The following is a 16,408-nucleotide window of genomic DNA, read 5'->3' as shown; positions in this document are numbered from 1 at the left end:
ATGGCATTTATCTGGATAAATTTCGGTTTATTCAGCTAAGCAGCAGCATTTATCCAGATGAGCTGCTACTTAGCAGGATAAGTCTTAAAAATGCTACTTCTCTGGCTAAGTCACATAGCTGGATATCTCTGAAAAGTGCTACTTATCCAGTTAAGTAAGATAAACAGATAACTTTCCAATACAGTTACTTATCTGGATAAGTAAGTTAGACAGATACATTTCAAATACTTATCCGGATAAATTGCAGATTTAGCTGTCTATCTTACACATCCAGAGAAGTAGATCTTTTCAGATTAAGCTGGCTATCTGTCTTAGCTGGATAAGTAACGTTTTTAAGCTTTATCCAGCTAGATGGATAAATCGGAGAGTGTCTAGGTAAGTGCCGCTACATAACCGGATAAATCAAAACTTATCTGGAGAAGTGCGTTTATTCGTGCTTTTTTTTTTATATGTCACACAAAGATACATTTACATATATAATATAAACTGCATATAACATATGGGCGTAGGTTATAAAATAAAGGAGTAGATTTTCACTCTTCCATATACATACTATACAGTATAGGTGTTAGCCTCCTTGCTGTGAAGCACCATTTTTCTAACACCCATTTAATTTTTAAACATTATGAAACAATGATCAGACCAGGAAAAGGACAGAATGAATATTGAATCAGTATTAATCTCAGTCCACCCTAAAATTAGAACTTGATCCAGAAGCAGTATGGCCTGCTTTATGCGTGGGTTCTGAAATCCATTGATAAAAGCCCATGGCATCTAGGTTAGAGATAAAGAATGAATCAGTGGCTCTGGTAGCATTGTCAAAATGAACAGTAAAATTCCTTAAAAGCAGTATATGCTGATATCTTGCCACGCAGTTGCTGACAAGATCTAAGATTTCATGCATTGGGAGATTAGAGGCATATGGGGGGGGGGGGGGGGGGGGGGGGTTGTAAATCAAAATATTAAAAAGCCAACCCACAAGAGTTTAAATTAGCAAAGCATCAATTTATTATTAGGTTGCAAATCTAGTTCTTTAAGATTTTTTAAGAAAATAGCAACCCTTTTCTTGCCAACATTTGTTACAAAAAGTACATAGAGTGCCAGGCAAAGGGAATTCCCATCCCAAAACCATGTTTTTGTAATGCACGGGTATTAATAAGACCATATTTTAAAAAGAATAAACAAACAAATGAAGGCCTATTGTAATTTCCCAAGATTTGCAGCATTTAATTGGGTATTAACAAGACAATGCTGTTTTAAACTGTTATGTCCACCACGATCCAGTCTTCCCCATGATAGCTCCTACCTATAATAGTGGTGATTATTATTAAACATAACCATGTCTGCTAACTTCATCCTCAAATATCAAAGCAGCAGTCGAATTATCTAAAAAAGAAGGATAAAGAACAGTTTAACAGGTGTAACAAGATAATGCACTCAACCAAGCCACAAAGGGCGCATAAAGTGATTCACTAAAAGACTTGGCCCTTTGGTGTGGGTCTGCCTAAGGGCCAAACCCCTTTAGCTGTCCTGATAATGATGTCACAAAAAGGTGAGGCCATACCTCATAGAAGCTGTAGACAGCGGCAGAGGCTCAAAGGTAGGCAGAGAAGCATCACTAGCAGCAAAAAGTGCAATAAGCAGCAGTCTAGCTAAATGGAGATAAAGTACACTGCAGAGGTAAGCAGGGCAATTCCACTCTGCCCCTTTAGCTGCCCTGATATTAACGTCAAATAGGAGCAAGACCACACCCCACAGAAGCTGCAGACAGCAGCAGAGACTCATCTTGATAAAGGGTTAATGCTGCATACAGCTGGACATCATCTGTGAAAATTTAATATTTCATTCCATACTACTGGATTAATTTCTTTAAAGGCTGAAAGTGAATATTAAATAGCATGGAGTCTTGTAGGACTCTGAAGGAGGGAGGCCAGAGATATTGGGGTAGATTTTTAAAAACAGCGCGATCGCGTACTTTTGTTTGCGCAGCAGGCGCAAACAAAAGTACGCTGGATTTTATAAGATACGCGCATAGCCGCGCATATCCTCTAAAATCCTGGATCGGCGCGCGCAAGGCTGCTGATTTTGGGCAGCTGGCGCGTGCTGAGCCGCGCAGCCTGCCTCCATTCCCTCCGAGGCTGCTTCGAGGCCCACCCCCCCCGGCCCTATCTAACCTCCCCCTTACCTTTGCCCGGGGGCGTGGTCCGGAGGCCTGGACCACGCCCCCGGGCCGGCGCCACGCCCCCGGTCCCGCCCCCAAAATGCCACGCCCCGCCCTCAAAATGCCGCGTCATCGAGTCCCGCCCCCCGACACGCCCCCTTCCAAAACCCAGGGACCTACGTGCGTCCCGGGGCTCTGCGCACGCCAGCGGCCTATGGAAAATAGGCGCGCCGGCGCGCAAGGCCCTGCTCGCATAAATCCGGGCGGATTTACGCGAGCTAGGCTTTTAAAATCCGCCCGATTATAAGCAATCTCTTAATGCAACTTCCTGTAATCTCCTCTCTTGAGATTAATGCAGTTCCTCCAACCTCCATCTCAGATAAGTGGTTCAGGACAATAATATTGTCCACCGTATCAAATGTCGCTGTCAGATTGAAAAAAATTAGTAGGGAATCATCAGCCTTGTCTAACTCTGTGGAGGTCATCCAGGACTATATTTAGATATGAAAATTGTCCAGATAACCCATATGATTATGCAGTCTCTCTCTCAAATCCTGTTTCCCCATCACCAACCCTGGCACTCTTTCACAAAAGTCACCCTCCTTTATCACATGTGTTCCATTCCCATCCTGATACCATCTCTGGCTCTCTATTAGTCCTCCCATTGCCACTTCTGACTTTTTCATCCCCCACCCCTATTCACCCCTTCCTGTTGGTTCTCTTGGATTTCTTCTACCTCCCACCCACAGCCCTTTCACGCTCTTTACTCTCCAAACTCTCTTGCACTCCCTCCAAACCCCATCCCCACTAGCTGTCTTGTTGCTTTAGGACTGTGTGATCTGTATACTTGCACAGGATGCTGTTGGCTCTGGAACACTGAGGCTGTTTGGAAGGGGTACTACCCCCTGCAGCACTCTAGGGGAACCCCTCCTTCAACCATGAAAGATGTTATTCCCTTTGCTTGCACAGGGCACTATTGGTACTAAAGGTAGTCCTACTCTCATACTCCTGCCATGCTCTATGGTTCCAGTTGCTATCCTCCCCCCCCCCCCCCCCCGAAGATGCCGCCATGTGCATCTACACAGATTGTAACCCTGATTGCAACAGCCCTGTGTCTGCATGCTTGTTACATTTATTTTCCTAAACTCATCCCAGTTTTTCTTGTAAAAGTGGATGAGTAACAAGCACTGAGAGCCAGAAGCCATAGAATTGGATGTGGGGGAAACAGTAAAATGAAAATCTATTTTTAGTTTATAACAGGTGACAGCTTTAATCAGAGTCATGAATCTGGTAATGAATGTATTATAAAAAAAAAAATGGCAGACAAATACATGCACTCTTTCCTACTAAAAAAAAAAAAATTACCTTTGTAATTTACTTTCTGGCAGTAGAAGGAATATGAAAAATGGTTTCAAAGGCAATAAAAAGGCCACTGCAGGGGCACTTTCCTGGGCCTTTCTTTTAGTAAATTATTTGGCATTTATCATATAGACATGTGCATTCGGCCAAGACCTCCAAGTGTATTTTGCAGGGGGGGGGGGGAAGAAAGGGAGGGAAACAGGAGCTAAGTACGAGCCAGTGGCAAAAGTCCCAACTCAGGCTGGTCACCCCATCTCTGTACATCATGACATCCCATAAATGCACTTCACCCTACCTCAGTCCCCCAAGCCTTTTTTGCTTTCTAACACTCATGTAATATTAAGGAAACAACTCAAACTGTCATTTGCATGTTTGCTCAGGAATATTTAAATAAGGTTGGTACACGTAGGGGCAGATTTTAAAACATACGCACGGGCGTACATTTGTGCGCGCAACCTGGCATGCACAAATGTATGCGTGCAGCCACGCGCATGTTATAAAATCAGGGGACAGCGCGCGCAAGGGGAGCTGTTCCATTCCCCTTATCATTTTGGTCGCCCTTCTCTGTACCTTCTCCATCGCAATTATATCTTTTTTGAGATGCGGCGACCAGAATTGTACACAGTATTCAAGGTGCGGTCTCACCATGGAGCGATACAGAGGCATTATGACATTTTCCGTTTTATTCACCATTCCCTTTCTAATAATTCCTAACATTCTGTTTGCTTTTTTAACTGCTGCAGCACACTGAGCCGACGATTTTAAAGTATTATCCACTATGATGCCTAGATCTTTTTCCTGGGTGGTAGCTCCTAATATGGAACCTAACATCGTGTAACTACAGCAAGGGTTATTTTTCCCTATATGCAACACCTTGCACTTGTCCACATTAAATTTCATCTGCCATTTGGATGCCCAATCTTCCAGTCTTGCAAGGTCCTCCTGTAATGTATCACGGTCCGCTTGTGATTTAACTACTCTGAATAATTTTGTATCATCCGCAAATTTGATAACCTCACTCGTTGTATTCCTTTCCAGATCATTTATATATTGTTGCATACGGGCCTGTTTATTACCCTCGCTCCACCCTCTTTACCTCTGTGGTGACTCCCTCCAGGCCTGATGGATGGCTTGCTGCTGCGGCGTCTCCTTGCCACTTTTCCCCGGATTCCCCAGGCTGGCCTGACTCTGCGGATCCGCCATGTTCCTGATGATGTAAAGGCACGCGTGCGCGCGCTCCAGAGTTTGTACCGGCAAAGGCGCGTACCTCGGGGTCATTCCCCCGTAATGACGTCATCCGCTTCCACTTTAAAAGGACTTTTGCTTGCAACTTCGAATCGAGTTAGCAAGGTCTCGAATCTCTCTCCCTTGGATACGATTCGCCCAAGCTACTCTGCCTCCTTGAATATACCTAGGGGTACCTGCTTCCCGGGGGCCCCACTCTCTCTTCTTGATTTCAGATTGCTAAGACGGGATCTGGTACTTGCTCCTCGAGGGCCTACATCCCTGAATGCTCAGAAGACTCCTGAGTACCTGGAAGCGATCACAGACGTGAACACAGTGAGTTCTATTACAAATAGGAAACGGTACTCGCTCCATGAGGGCCTATGTTCCTAATCTCCAAGACTCCCTTCTGTCTAAGACGTTATCGCAGGTACGGAGATTTTGAGTTACTATTATAGATTGCAGATAGGAACCGGTACGTGCTCCACGAGGGCCTATGTTCCTAAAACCCTCCAAAGACTCTCTTCTATTCCAGAAGCCATCTCATACGCAGATATTGTGAGTTCTCATTTCAGACTGCTTATAGGAACCAGCACTCGCCTACGGCTCCTGTTCCTGAATATACTGAAGACTCTGTTGCAGAGAAGCCATTACAGATCTCTACAATTCTCAACAACCCAGAGACAGCAATTCCAGTATCTGAGGGACTTCAGCCCTGCCGGGCACATCAGCTCACTACTGCCACCTTTGGTGGTTCTACTTCCTGTCTAAATAAAGAACTACCTGTGTTTGTCTCCATACTCCAGCCTAGCCGGTGGTCCCTCTCAGGTTATCCTCCTGGGGGCACTGTCATCTGCCATCGGCCCAGGGATTCACCATTTACCTCAAGTGTTCTTCCCCACACTACTAGAGCTATACCATACAGACTGTCACTCTATGGAGAACCTACCCACTATAGATTGATAACTCCGCTTCGGAGTATTACAAAGTGCTGCTCCTCCCCTTGGGGGGAGTAGCATTGAACATATATTTATTGAAAAGCACCAGTCCAAGTACAGATCCTTGAGGCACTCCACTGTTTACCCTTTTCCACTGAGAAAATTGACCATTTAATCCTACTCTCTGTTTCCTGTCTTTTAACCAGTTTGTAATCCACGAAAGGACATTGCCTCCTATCCCATGACTTTTTAGTTTTCGTAGAAGCCTCTCATGAGGGACTTTGTCAAACACATTCTGAAAATCCAAATACATTACATCTTCCGGTTCACCTTTATCCACATGTTTATTAACCCCTTCAAAAAAAAATGAAGCAGATTTGTTAGGCAAGACTTCCCTTGGGTAAATCCGTGTTGACTGTGTTCCATTAAATCATGTCTTTCTATATGCTCTACGATTTTGATCTTGAGAATAGTTTCCACTATTTTTCCCGGCACTGAAGTTAGGCTTACTGGTCTATAGTTACCCGGATCGCCTCTGGAGCCTTTTTTAAATATTGAGGTTACATTGGCCACCCTCCAGTCTTCAGGTACAATGGATGATTTTAATGATAGGTTACAAATTTTAACTAATAGATCAGAAATTTCATTTTTTAGTTCCTTCAGTACCCTAGGATGCATATCATCCGGTCCAGGTGATTTGCTACTCTTTAGTTTGTCAATCTGGCCTACTACATCTTCCAGGTTCACAGTGATTTCGTTCAGTTCGTCTGACTCATCACCCCTGAAAACCATCTCCGGAACTGGTCTCTCCCCAACATCCTCATTAGCAAACACGGAAGCAAAGAATTTATTTAATCTTTCTGCAATGGCCTTATCTTCCCTAAGAGCCCCTTTAACCCCTCTGTCATCTAATGGTCCAACCGACTCCCTCACAGGTTTCTTGGTTTGGATATATTTTAAAAAGTTTTTGTTATGAGTTTTTGCCTCTATGGCCAACTTCATTTCAAATTCTCTCTTCGCTTGTCTTATCAATGTTTTACACTTAACTTGACAATGCTTATGTTTTATCCTATTTTCTTCAGATGGATCCTTCTTCCAATTTTTGAAGGATTTTTTTTGGCTAAAATAGCCTCTTTCACCTCACCTTTTAACCATGACGGTAATCGTTTTGCCTTCCTTCCACCTTTCTTAATGTGTGGAATACATATGGACTGTGCCTCTAGGTTAAACAATGTCCAAGCCTGTTGAACACTTTTAACCTTTGCAGCTGCACCTTTCAGTTTTTTTCTATTTTCCTCATTTTATCAGTTTCCCTTTTGAATGTTTAGTGTTAGAGCTGCAGATTTACTTATTGTCCCACTTCTAGTTATTAGTTTAAATTTGATCATGTTATGACCACTGTTGCCAAGTGGCCCCACCACCATTACCTCTCTCACCAAATCCTGCGTTCCACTAAGAATTAAATCTAAAATAGCTCCCTCTCTTGTTGGTTCCTGAACCAATTGCTCCATGAAGCAATCATTTATTTCATCCAGGAACTTTATGTCTCTAGCAAATCCTGATGTTACATTTACCCAGTCAATATTGGGGCAATTGAATTCTCCCATTGTTATTGCACTGCCAAATTGGTTTGCTTCCCTGATTTCTCTTAGCATTTCATCATCTGTCTGACCATTTTGTCCAGGTGGACGGTAGTATACTCCTATCACTATACTCTTACCCAACATGCATGGGATTTCTACCCATATAGATTCTACTGAGCATTTAGTCTCTTGTATGATCTTTAACCTGTTGGACTCTATAACCTCCCGGACATAAAGTACCACACCCCTGCCTAGTAAACAGATAAGGTAAATGAATAGAGTATAGTAAAGAGGTTTAAGGTGGTTGTGCGCTTCCGGTCATCTTCTGCTACAAGGGTGCAGGGCCTCTGAAAGCTGGGGCTGTGGAGTTCAAAGCCTGGATCGCTCACTCTGACTAGGATAAGTTGAATTTTAAACCAGAAAAGGAACCAAAGTTATGAATATGCTTCAAAAGTAACCCGGGCATTAGTCAGTACCATCAACAAGTCATCTGCAAAACGCAGGATTTTCAACTCATGGGACCCTATAGAAAATACAGTGATGGCTAAATCCTGTTTAATTTTGCACACTAACAGCTCCAATGATAAAACAAATAAGAGAGGCGATAACGGGAATCCCTGTCAAGTTCCCCTCCTTAAACTGAATAAGGAAGACATAGTACCATTGAGTCAAATAAGCGCTTTAGGGTGTTTATAAAGAAGTTGGATAGCAGATAAGAATGAACCCTCAAAACCAAAAGCCTTTAAAGAGGTAAAAAGAAAATCCCAGGCCACCCTATCAAAGGCTTTTTACGCATTCAAACAGATCAGTAGAGGGTCTGCTACTTTCTGTGAGTGATAGGTTTTCCAATGTCACTAATAACTGCCTTATATTAGTAATAGGCTTCCTGCCTAAACAAATCCAGTCTGTTCTGGAGAGATCAAATTGGGTAAAATATACTTTAGTCAGTTAGCTAATATTTTAGCATAAATTTTAACATCTTGAGGCAGTAATGAAATAGGTCTGTACGAACCAAGGTCAGTTAAATCCCTCCCAGGATTGTGATAGCTGCTACTGATATGGAATCTGGTATGTCACAATGTTGTATCATATAGTTAAATAGAGCACAGAGATCAGGGTCTACAGAATTTTGGAGCAATTTGTAAAACAAAGAATATAAGCCATCTGGCCCCTGCAATTTATACAATTTCAGCTCTTTTATAACAATGGAACTTCCTGCATAGAGATCGGTTTATTCAGGTTAGCTACCTATTCAGGCAATAGATGAGGGAGTTTTTAACTGTGCAAAAAATTCATTTTGGCAATCTAAATTTGGTACGTTTGGTAAAAAACCTAAACACGTCCCCTGTGTCAGAGGTGGAGGTGGCAAAGGAACCATTTGGTTTTTTGATATTACTAATAAATTTGGATTGGGAATGGGACTTTGAAAAGTTGGCTATTAGCCATCCCAGCTCAGTGCCATATTGGAACAATTTATGCTTTTAAATAAAAAGGGCACCTAATGCCTTCTGATGAAGAAGATCATTAAGGACTGCCTGAGCTTTTCGAAACCTGATCTTTCATTCCTCAGAATTACTTCTATTCCATTGATTTTTATAACAAGTCAGCCTCCTACCAAAATCCAGGATCTATTTATTTCTTTGTTTCCTCTTTAAAATAGCAAATCTATGTATTTATTTAAAATCTATTCTATACCGTCATTAAGTTATATACCATAACTCTTCGAGAACTGGCCCTGGCCTAAGGGCCTTAAAGCATTGCAATGCTTCCTCGGTTTTTCCAATTTCTACCGTCACTTTATTCCTAACTACTCCCGTATTGTGGCCCCGTTGACTGCCCTCACCCGAAAGGGGGCCAACGCGGTGGATTGGCCTGTTCCCGCCTGCCAAGCCTTTGAGGCCCTTAAGGAAGCCTTCTTGTTAGACACCTGCCTTCGTCATCCGGATCCCAGCCGGCCCATTGTGGTGGAAGTTGATGCCTCCAATGTGGCTGTGGGGGCCGTGCTGAGCCAGTACTTCTTCTCCAGGGTCTTTCTTAGTGAACTCCGAACTGAAGTATTTGTTTAATATTTCCATCTTTTCTTCGTCTCCGTCCACAAATTGATCCTTTTCATCTTTTAGTTTCACTATACCACTTCGGACCTTTCTCTGATGTATCTGAAAAAAGTTTTGTCACCTCTCTTTACCTCTTTGGTAATCCTTTCTTCCGCCAGACTTTTTGCTTTCCAGACATCAAGCAGGGTCACATTATTTAAATCAGGTATTTCTAAATTAGAAGCTTCTATTATTCCATCGGATATGGCTGCAGGTGGAGACGTATCCAAGCCTCCCACTACAGCAACCATTTCCTTATTTTGAGGAATTGAATCAGTTAAGGAAACACTTAAAACATTACCAGATCTAGAGTCTTGGCTCCGAGGTGATGAATGATAGCCGGGACTCTTTATTGAGCCCGAGGAAAAAGATACATCTGGGTTAGGATTTAGGGAAACATCATTCACTCTACGTATTATATGACTATCCATGGGCCCCCTAACCACCCCAGAAGTTGGAACAGAAGGAAATGCCTTAATTTTCCTTTTCCTGCCCATGTACCTTCAGGAAATTATCTCCAATGTTGGCTGGAGACAGGAAGGAGCGCGCCCCTTAGACGCGCTCCTTTGGCAGGGCACCGGCGGCTGGGCGCCACAGCCCCCTGGCTTTAACCAGTTCCAGACCCGGTCCGATGACCTCACAGGGGGCGTGGCTCAACTCAGCTCCGCGGAGAAAAGTTCAGGTGTTTTTAAGACAGGCTCTGAGCAGTTCCTCTGGCTATAATCTCCTCCAGCAGGAGGAAATCCCTCCAGTTGCACTCCCAAGAGACCTCTCACGCTCCCCTGGCTTTAACCAGTTCCAGACCCGGTCCGATGACCTCACAGGGGGCGTGGCTCAACTCAGCTCCGCGGAGAAAAGTTCAGGTGTTTTTAAAACAGGCTCTGAGCAGTTCCTCTGGCTATAATCTTCTCCAGCAGGAGGAAATCCCTCCAGTTGCACTCCCTGGAGAGGGTTCTTTCTATTCACAGTATGCTGTGTGCCCAAATAAGCATGCTGGAACTGCTGGGTTAATGTTAAAAAAATAAAGTATTTACTGCAAACATTGATTAGTTAATGGCACAATAAATATGTTTCCAGCACCACAGCCTTCCTGGCTCTTTTTACAAATTCTTTGTCCTCTATCTGTGAGGGAGTCTTTTAAGTAGGCAAGGGAACTTTCTACCCTCCTGGATTAGGTGAGATGGTCGTCCCAGTGGGCAGAGTAATTCTTAAATGAATGGGAACCCTCTTCCAAGATGGCCTAAAATCCTGCCTCTACACAGAGAATAAATCCTCTTCCCCCCCCCCCCCCCCCCAGGGCTTGAAGACTCTGGATCGCTGTCCTCCAAACTGTAAATAGGTTCTTACTCACAGTTAGTAGTTCTTTTCCTTCTGTTATTTCAACAGGAATCACGTTTGGGAGGAATCCAGGCTGTAACTGCTGCTTCTCAGGTCCGTGGATGGGTAGGAAGGGAGCAGAAAACACTTCCTCCCAGATGTTCAAAAATAACTTCTTCTGATTCCCAAAAAGAAATAATGCTGGAGTTGCCCCTTGTGACTAGTCACCACCATTTCTGGAACAGGTCTTCCCTATCCCTGGGCATCCCGAACACCAGGGTTCCCTGTTCCCTGAATGGCCCTGGTGTCCAGCAAGGCTTCTACCACATAAAAGCCTAAAAGCCAAAATATTGCAAGGAAAACCACTCTCATCCTCGGTAGAAGAGCACAGCAGTGGAGCTCTCGACCAGTCCCAAAGGATCCCAGGCAGGATGGGAGTCCAAGCCCCCAGGCAGTCCAAAAATATAACCAAGAGTGGTGGAAGTCTGGCTGCCCCCTACTCCCCCACGGCCGCAAAGGCAAAGAGCTAGGCAGAGACAGCGGAAGCTTAGGAACCCGGAAAAGTCCTCCAGTACTACAAGTCCCAGGCTCCTTAGTGGGAAGGGACCAAGCCCAAAGGCCCTGGGTTGTAGGAGAACCAGGTAGGAGGGGTGAAGCCGAGTTTGATTGGAATTATGTATGGCAGGAGAAGGGTGGGGCTTGCTCTGAAATACCAGAAGGAGAATCCACTGGGGGAGGGGAAGCAGCTGACCTGGCCTCAGATCCCATGGAGTGCCAAGAAGCAGAGGAGTTCCAGGACAACATGGAGCTCATGGATACATTGGAATAGCCCAGAAGAGGTGAGTCGGGATAAAGATTTCCTTTTTGGAGGTGCAGAGAATGCAAAGGGAGTTACTGAGGGCTGCCTGCCTAGTGGCTTTCAGTGGGAGGAGAGGGAGATTGAAATCCCCACACTCTCTGTCAGCAGTGTACTGCTGACAGAGAGTGTAGGTGTGTTAAAGAGTCTGACGAATAAACTCGCCTACTGGAGAGAAGGTGTTGGAATTACTAAGGGGGAGGAAACTTAAAAAAAAAAAAAGAGAAGAGAAGAAAAACTGCTGGTATTCTCCCAGCATGTCAGGAGGGCCTTAACAGGGAGCTTATTTTGGGGTGTTTGATTTGGACTCTGTTGTTTTACCCCAAAGACTGAGAGGGCCAATAATTACTTGGAGAGTTGCTGGTGCAGTGAACTGATTACTGGCAGGATTGTGTTTTGTTGTATTTTTCTGTTTACCTTTAGGACTAAAAGCTGAAACAAGCAGTAGGCCGTTGCTAGTTGGAGCGGCAATGCTCCCTCAGTTTCTCTGCCAGGTAAGGAGGGGAGGGAAGGACTCAGATGAAGCTGCTAAAATGGGGGCCTGGGGTCAGGCAGCTGCCCTGGGACAGTATACTGCAAACGGCAAGCATTGTTCCTGAGAAGTCTGGACTGATATGGATTGACCTGAAAGGCTAGCACTGCTTGAAGGCAGGAGGACAAGAGACTAAAGGCTGTTTCTTAAGAGTAATCACTGCAGGCACTCAACCCAAGCCATCCAGGGGAACATCGCTCCAACTCCGAAGACCAGTGAGGCGGGACAGCGGCCTGAGGCTATTACACTAAGGAAAAATCTCCAACCTTCCTCCCAAACTGCAACTTATAATGCCCCCAGAGCCCTTAGCAGAGCTCTGCTATAAAACCTCCAAGTGGGATATCCATTACAGTACCCTCAACATGGCTGCATACAAATGGATCCTTCCCTAATTATGTCTCTCATTAACTGCACTCCCATGTCATGTCCCAGGGCTTATTGGGAACCTGAAAAAGTGCTCGGGTTCTGCTTCATTCAGTGCTATATACTCTAATTCTCCCAAATTATTTTTTAGACTTCTAGCGTTTGTAAACAGACATTTAAAAGTATGTGTTTTATTTGTATTAACAGCCTGCTTATTAGTAAATGGGGTAATGTGCAATCTTTCTGCGCTTTACTTCAAGGCACCTGGGCCACTTTAGCATTTATTTCTGGGATGTCCTAACTTCCCTATTTTGTTAATATCCTTTAAAGATACATCATTCTGAACCATGCACTTCTGAGTGACTAACAGCTTTCCCACTTCATCTAGTTTAAAAGCTGCACTATTTCCTTTTTAAAGAATTAGTACCAGCAGCCTGGCTCCACTCTGGTTAAGGTGGCTCCATCCTTTTGGAAAAGGTTCCCTCTTCGCCAAAATGATGCCCATTTCCTAACAAACCTAAAGCCCTTTTCTCTGTACCATTGTATCATCCACACATTGAGACTTTTGAGCTCTGCCTGCCTCTAGGGTCCTGCATGTGGAATGGGGAGCATTTCTGAGAACATTATCCTAAATTCGGCTTCCGGAACATCCCTCCTAATTTTCCTATGTCATCAGTGCCCACATATACCAAGACAGCTGGTTCCTCCCCAGCACTATTTAAAATCCTATCTATGGGACGCCGGAGGTCCGACATCTTTACACCAGGCAGGCAAGTTACCAAGTGAAAATTCAGCCCCAAAGTACCTGAGTGAGGAGAAAGATGACATTGTGAAGCAAGCATTCACTGCCATAGTCATCAGGATTTAAACCTGCACAGGTATACACCCAATGGATTTCTAGTTTATTGCCTTAACCACTCAGCCATGACTACTCAGGTATCCAGCTAAATGCTTCTGAATATGGACCTCACAGTGACTACAGCTAATAGTTATATACCAGCCTGAATACATAAAAAACGTCCAGTATCCCTTACTACTAAGTCCATGCAGAAGTACAAATCAACCAATCAGAAAGCAACTGTAGTGGCAACTTGCAGCTGGTCAATGAGATTGCTGCTAAGATTTCCATGATCATTCACAGAAAAACAGGGAACAGAATTTAGATTGTGTGTTTTCTATTATTCCAATACCAATACGGGTTTGATGCACAATCTAGTGCCTAGTACTTTTTGATAGAGTTATGCACATTTATTGACAGTCTTGCAGATGAATTTTCAAAGAAGTTATGCATTAAATGCAACATACTATCGTAGCAATTTTCAAAACTCATTTGACCACGTTATGTGCACTTAACACAGATACAACCTATTGACAATTCAATGGCATATATTATAGCATTTTCCAAAAGCCCACTTACACGAGTCAAGTGTATTTCTACATGGAAAAACTCTGTTTTGAGTGTATAAATGCTTCTGAAAATCAGGCCTTTATCCAATTAGGAAAGTAACTGATAGTTAATGTGAAAAGAAGAACTCACACTTTTGTCTCTTCTAAACTCCATTGCCCTTGAAAGGGATTAGTGTTCGCATGCAGCCAATGGCATCATCTCTTGTTTGATTATAGGAGATTTTTATGCAGAAAAGAATGACCTCTGGAGTTCATTCCACTATTAATGATGATAATTCAACTTTAAGAAAACTGAGGAGGAAGGGGGGAGATGAATCTGAAATGTATGGGTTTATTTTCTGATCCCTGGGAGACATATCCAAATGGAAAAATAAGCACATTATTTAAAGTAGGGAAAAAAAAAACCCTTTAGAAAAAATGATGGCAATGCACAGAGCAGTAGGAAACTGATATACAGGACGAGTGATAAAATTTAAAAAGCAGAAAATGTGTGAGATCGATAGGTCTGTCAACACTGCATATGAAAAAGCAGTTAGAGTAGAGAAAGTAATATGGCACTGACATTTCCAGTAACCTGTTCACTTAGGGCCAATATACAGAGCGGAGTGACAAAAGGTATCTATTGATCATGCATCCATGACTATTGAAAAATGACTTGATGCCTTCACAATTTATAAAAGAACAGAAGGCTTTTCAGATCACAGAGTGGTCATACAAGCACCTCCTCTGAAAAAAAAGAAAAGAAAAAAAAGCCAATTAGCACTTTTCCTGACTTTCAAATACAAGAAAGTAGACTTTGCATTAAACTTTCCAGACTTTCTTATATGGCTTGGTGCACAATAAAGGCATTACCAGGCAAGCAGTCAGCACCAATTAAAACTAAAGCACTGCAGATTTATAGACGTGTGCAATAATTACTGGCCTCCAACAACTGCTTTTTCTATGAAGTGTGTGTGTGTGTGTGTGTGTGGGGGGGTTATTCAGAGAAAAAATTATATTTTGTGATTTGAGAGGCCTCCTGTTTTCAGTCTGGATTTTTACAATATGTTCGGTTTTGACATATAGATTGATGTCCAGTAAATAACTGGAATCCGGATTTATATGGCTCCTTTCATACAGACAGAATTCCAGCCTCCTTGTAATTTAGTGCTTTAGAAATGTGTACAAAGCCACCTCTATGGCAAATGGCCATGTTCCTGGCACCTGGACTTCATGAAACACACCTCCTCCTCTTTCCCAGGAGGTCTTCTTTCAAAAGATGTATTTCTGACAGCAGATGAAAGAATATTTGCATTACACTATAATCTAGGTAAGTTAGAGTCGCGATACTTTCCAACCTGAAAGAGAAGAAAATGGCAGTGTTTAGTGATTTAAAAAAGAAAACCAAAAGGGTGAAAATAATATAGGCAAAAAAAATGAAAAAGCTGAAGTCGGAGGTGTTCACTACATATGCAGGCAGGCGTCAAATTGCACATCATTCTATAAACTAAATCACAATTCAAAAAACATAAAATATTATTATCTGGAACACCTATATGTGATGCAGGAAAAAGTCCCCCACTCCTAATATCATACTCATGAAGGAGAGAAGAAGCTAGCTCATTCCACAAATGTGTTCAAACTGCACTGGCAGTCATACACTCTAATCATTGCTAGCAAGCAAAACACTCCAAAAGAATGCCACAGAAACAGCTACAAATGAAGAACAACTCCAAGATGGTGAAAAAGAGGAAAAGCAAAATCTCGGTGTCTTCTCCCACTCCTGTCACCATCTGAGGATTGATGGATGCCCATATCAGTGCTTGGGTGAATTGCTACAATGGGACTGTAATTCTGAAGCCTCTTTCATAGAAGTTTCTCTAAGTCTAGGTATAGTTCAGCCCCCATCCCAGCTGATAGGAACTGTGGCTACTGACTTGGCACAAACAGATATTACTCTGTAAGAATCAGAGCATTCAGCTACCAAGTTACTGCAAGATGTTTCTGCTAATCTGGTTCCACTATCATTGGACTCAGCTGAATGTTAGGTTATTTCCTCTCCCTTTACACCTACTAGACTTCCTTTACCAGCTATAATATCCCCCAAACTGGGGTGAATTCCACAGAAGCGGAGGAACCTAGTATTGTTACATTGAAGGATGTTTGGAAAATTGTAGCCAAGCTGGATCAAACGTTATCCCACATTGCTTCCCAACTTTCAAATTTCTCCAAGGAAACGATAGCAACATTTGAGGAACAGGACAATCACTTACATTCCCTGCATAATACCATTTTGAATCTTAGTCTTACAATCATTTCTGTGCAAAATACTTGGGTTTATTCTATGATAGATAGTTTATTTATAGTCATTTGGAAGCCTTAGAAAACTCAATCAGGCCAATGCAATATGACACACGTAAAAACGTGCATCGAAACTGAGTGCACGTTTTTTCAACACGTGCACATCCACTTCTCCTGGGCGCGAAATACAATATGTTAATGAGTTGTCACGCTAAAAGGGACACACTCGGTAAAACTTGTGCACCTACAACAGTATCAGGCATTTAGCAGCTGAGCTGGCCAGAGCTGTCTCCTC

The 16,408-nt window shown here is 43.1% G+C and overlaps 1 long non-coding RNA gene across 1 annotated transcript; it reads right to left on the bottom strand.

The window, feature by feature from the left end:
• Positions 1-464: 464 nt before the first annotated feature.
• Positions 465-15,172, bottom strand: LOC115088712. The gene is made up of 3 exons (XR_003855832.1): positions 15,057-15,172; positions 1,307-1,386; positions 465-774 (listed from the first exon to the last, which is right to left on the bottom strand). It is a non-coding gene; the product is annotated as an uncharacterized LOC115088712 (long non-coding RNA).
• Positions 15,173-16,408: the final 1,236 nt, after the last annotated feature.

The sequence above is a fragment of the Rhinatrema bivittatum genome, chromosome 3 (genome assembly GCF_901001135.1).
Source record: "Rhinatrema bivittatum chromosome 3, aRhiBiv1.1, whole genome shotgun sequence".
NCBI classification, from domain to species: domain Eukaryota; kingdom Metazoa; phylum Chordata; class Amphibia; order Gymnophiona; family Rhinatrematidae; genus Rhinatrema; species Rhinatrema bivittatum.
Note: the sequence above shows the minus strand (reverse complement) of the source record. Positions and strands in the feature narration are given on the sequence as shown.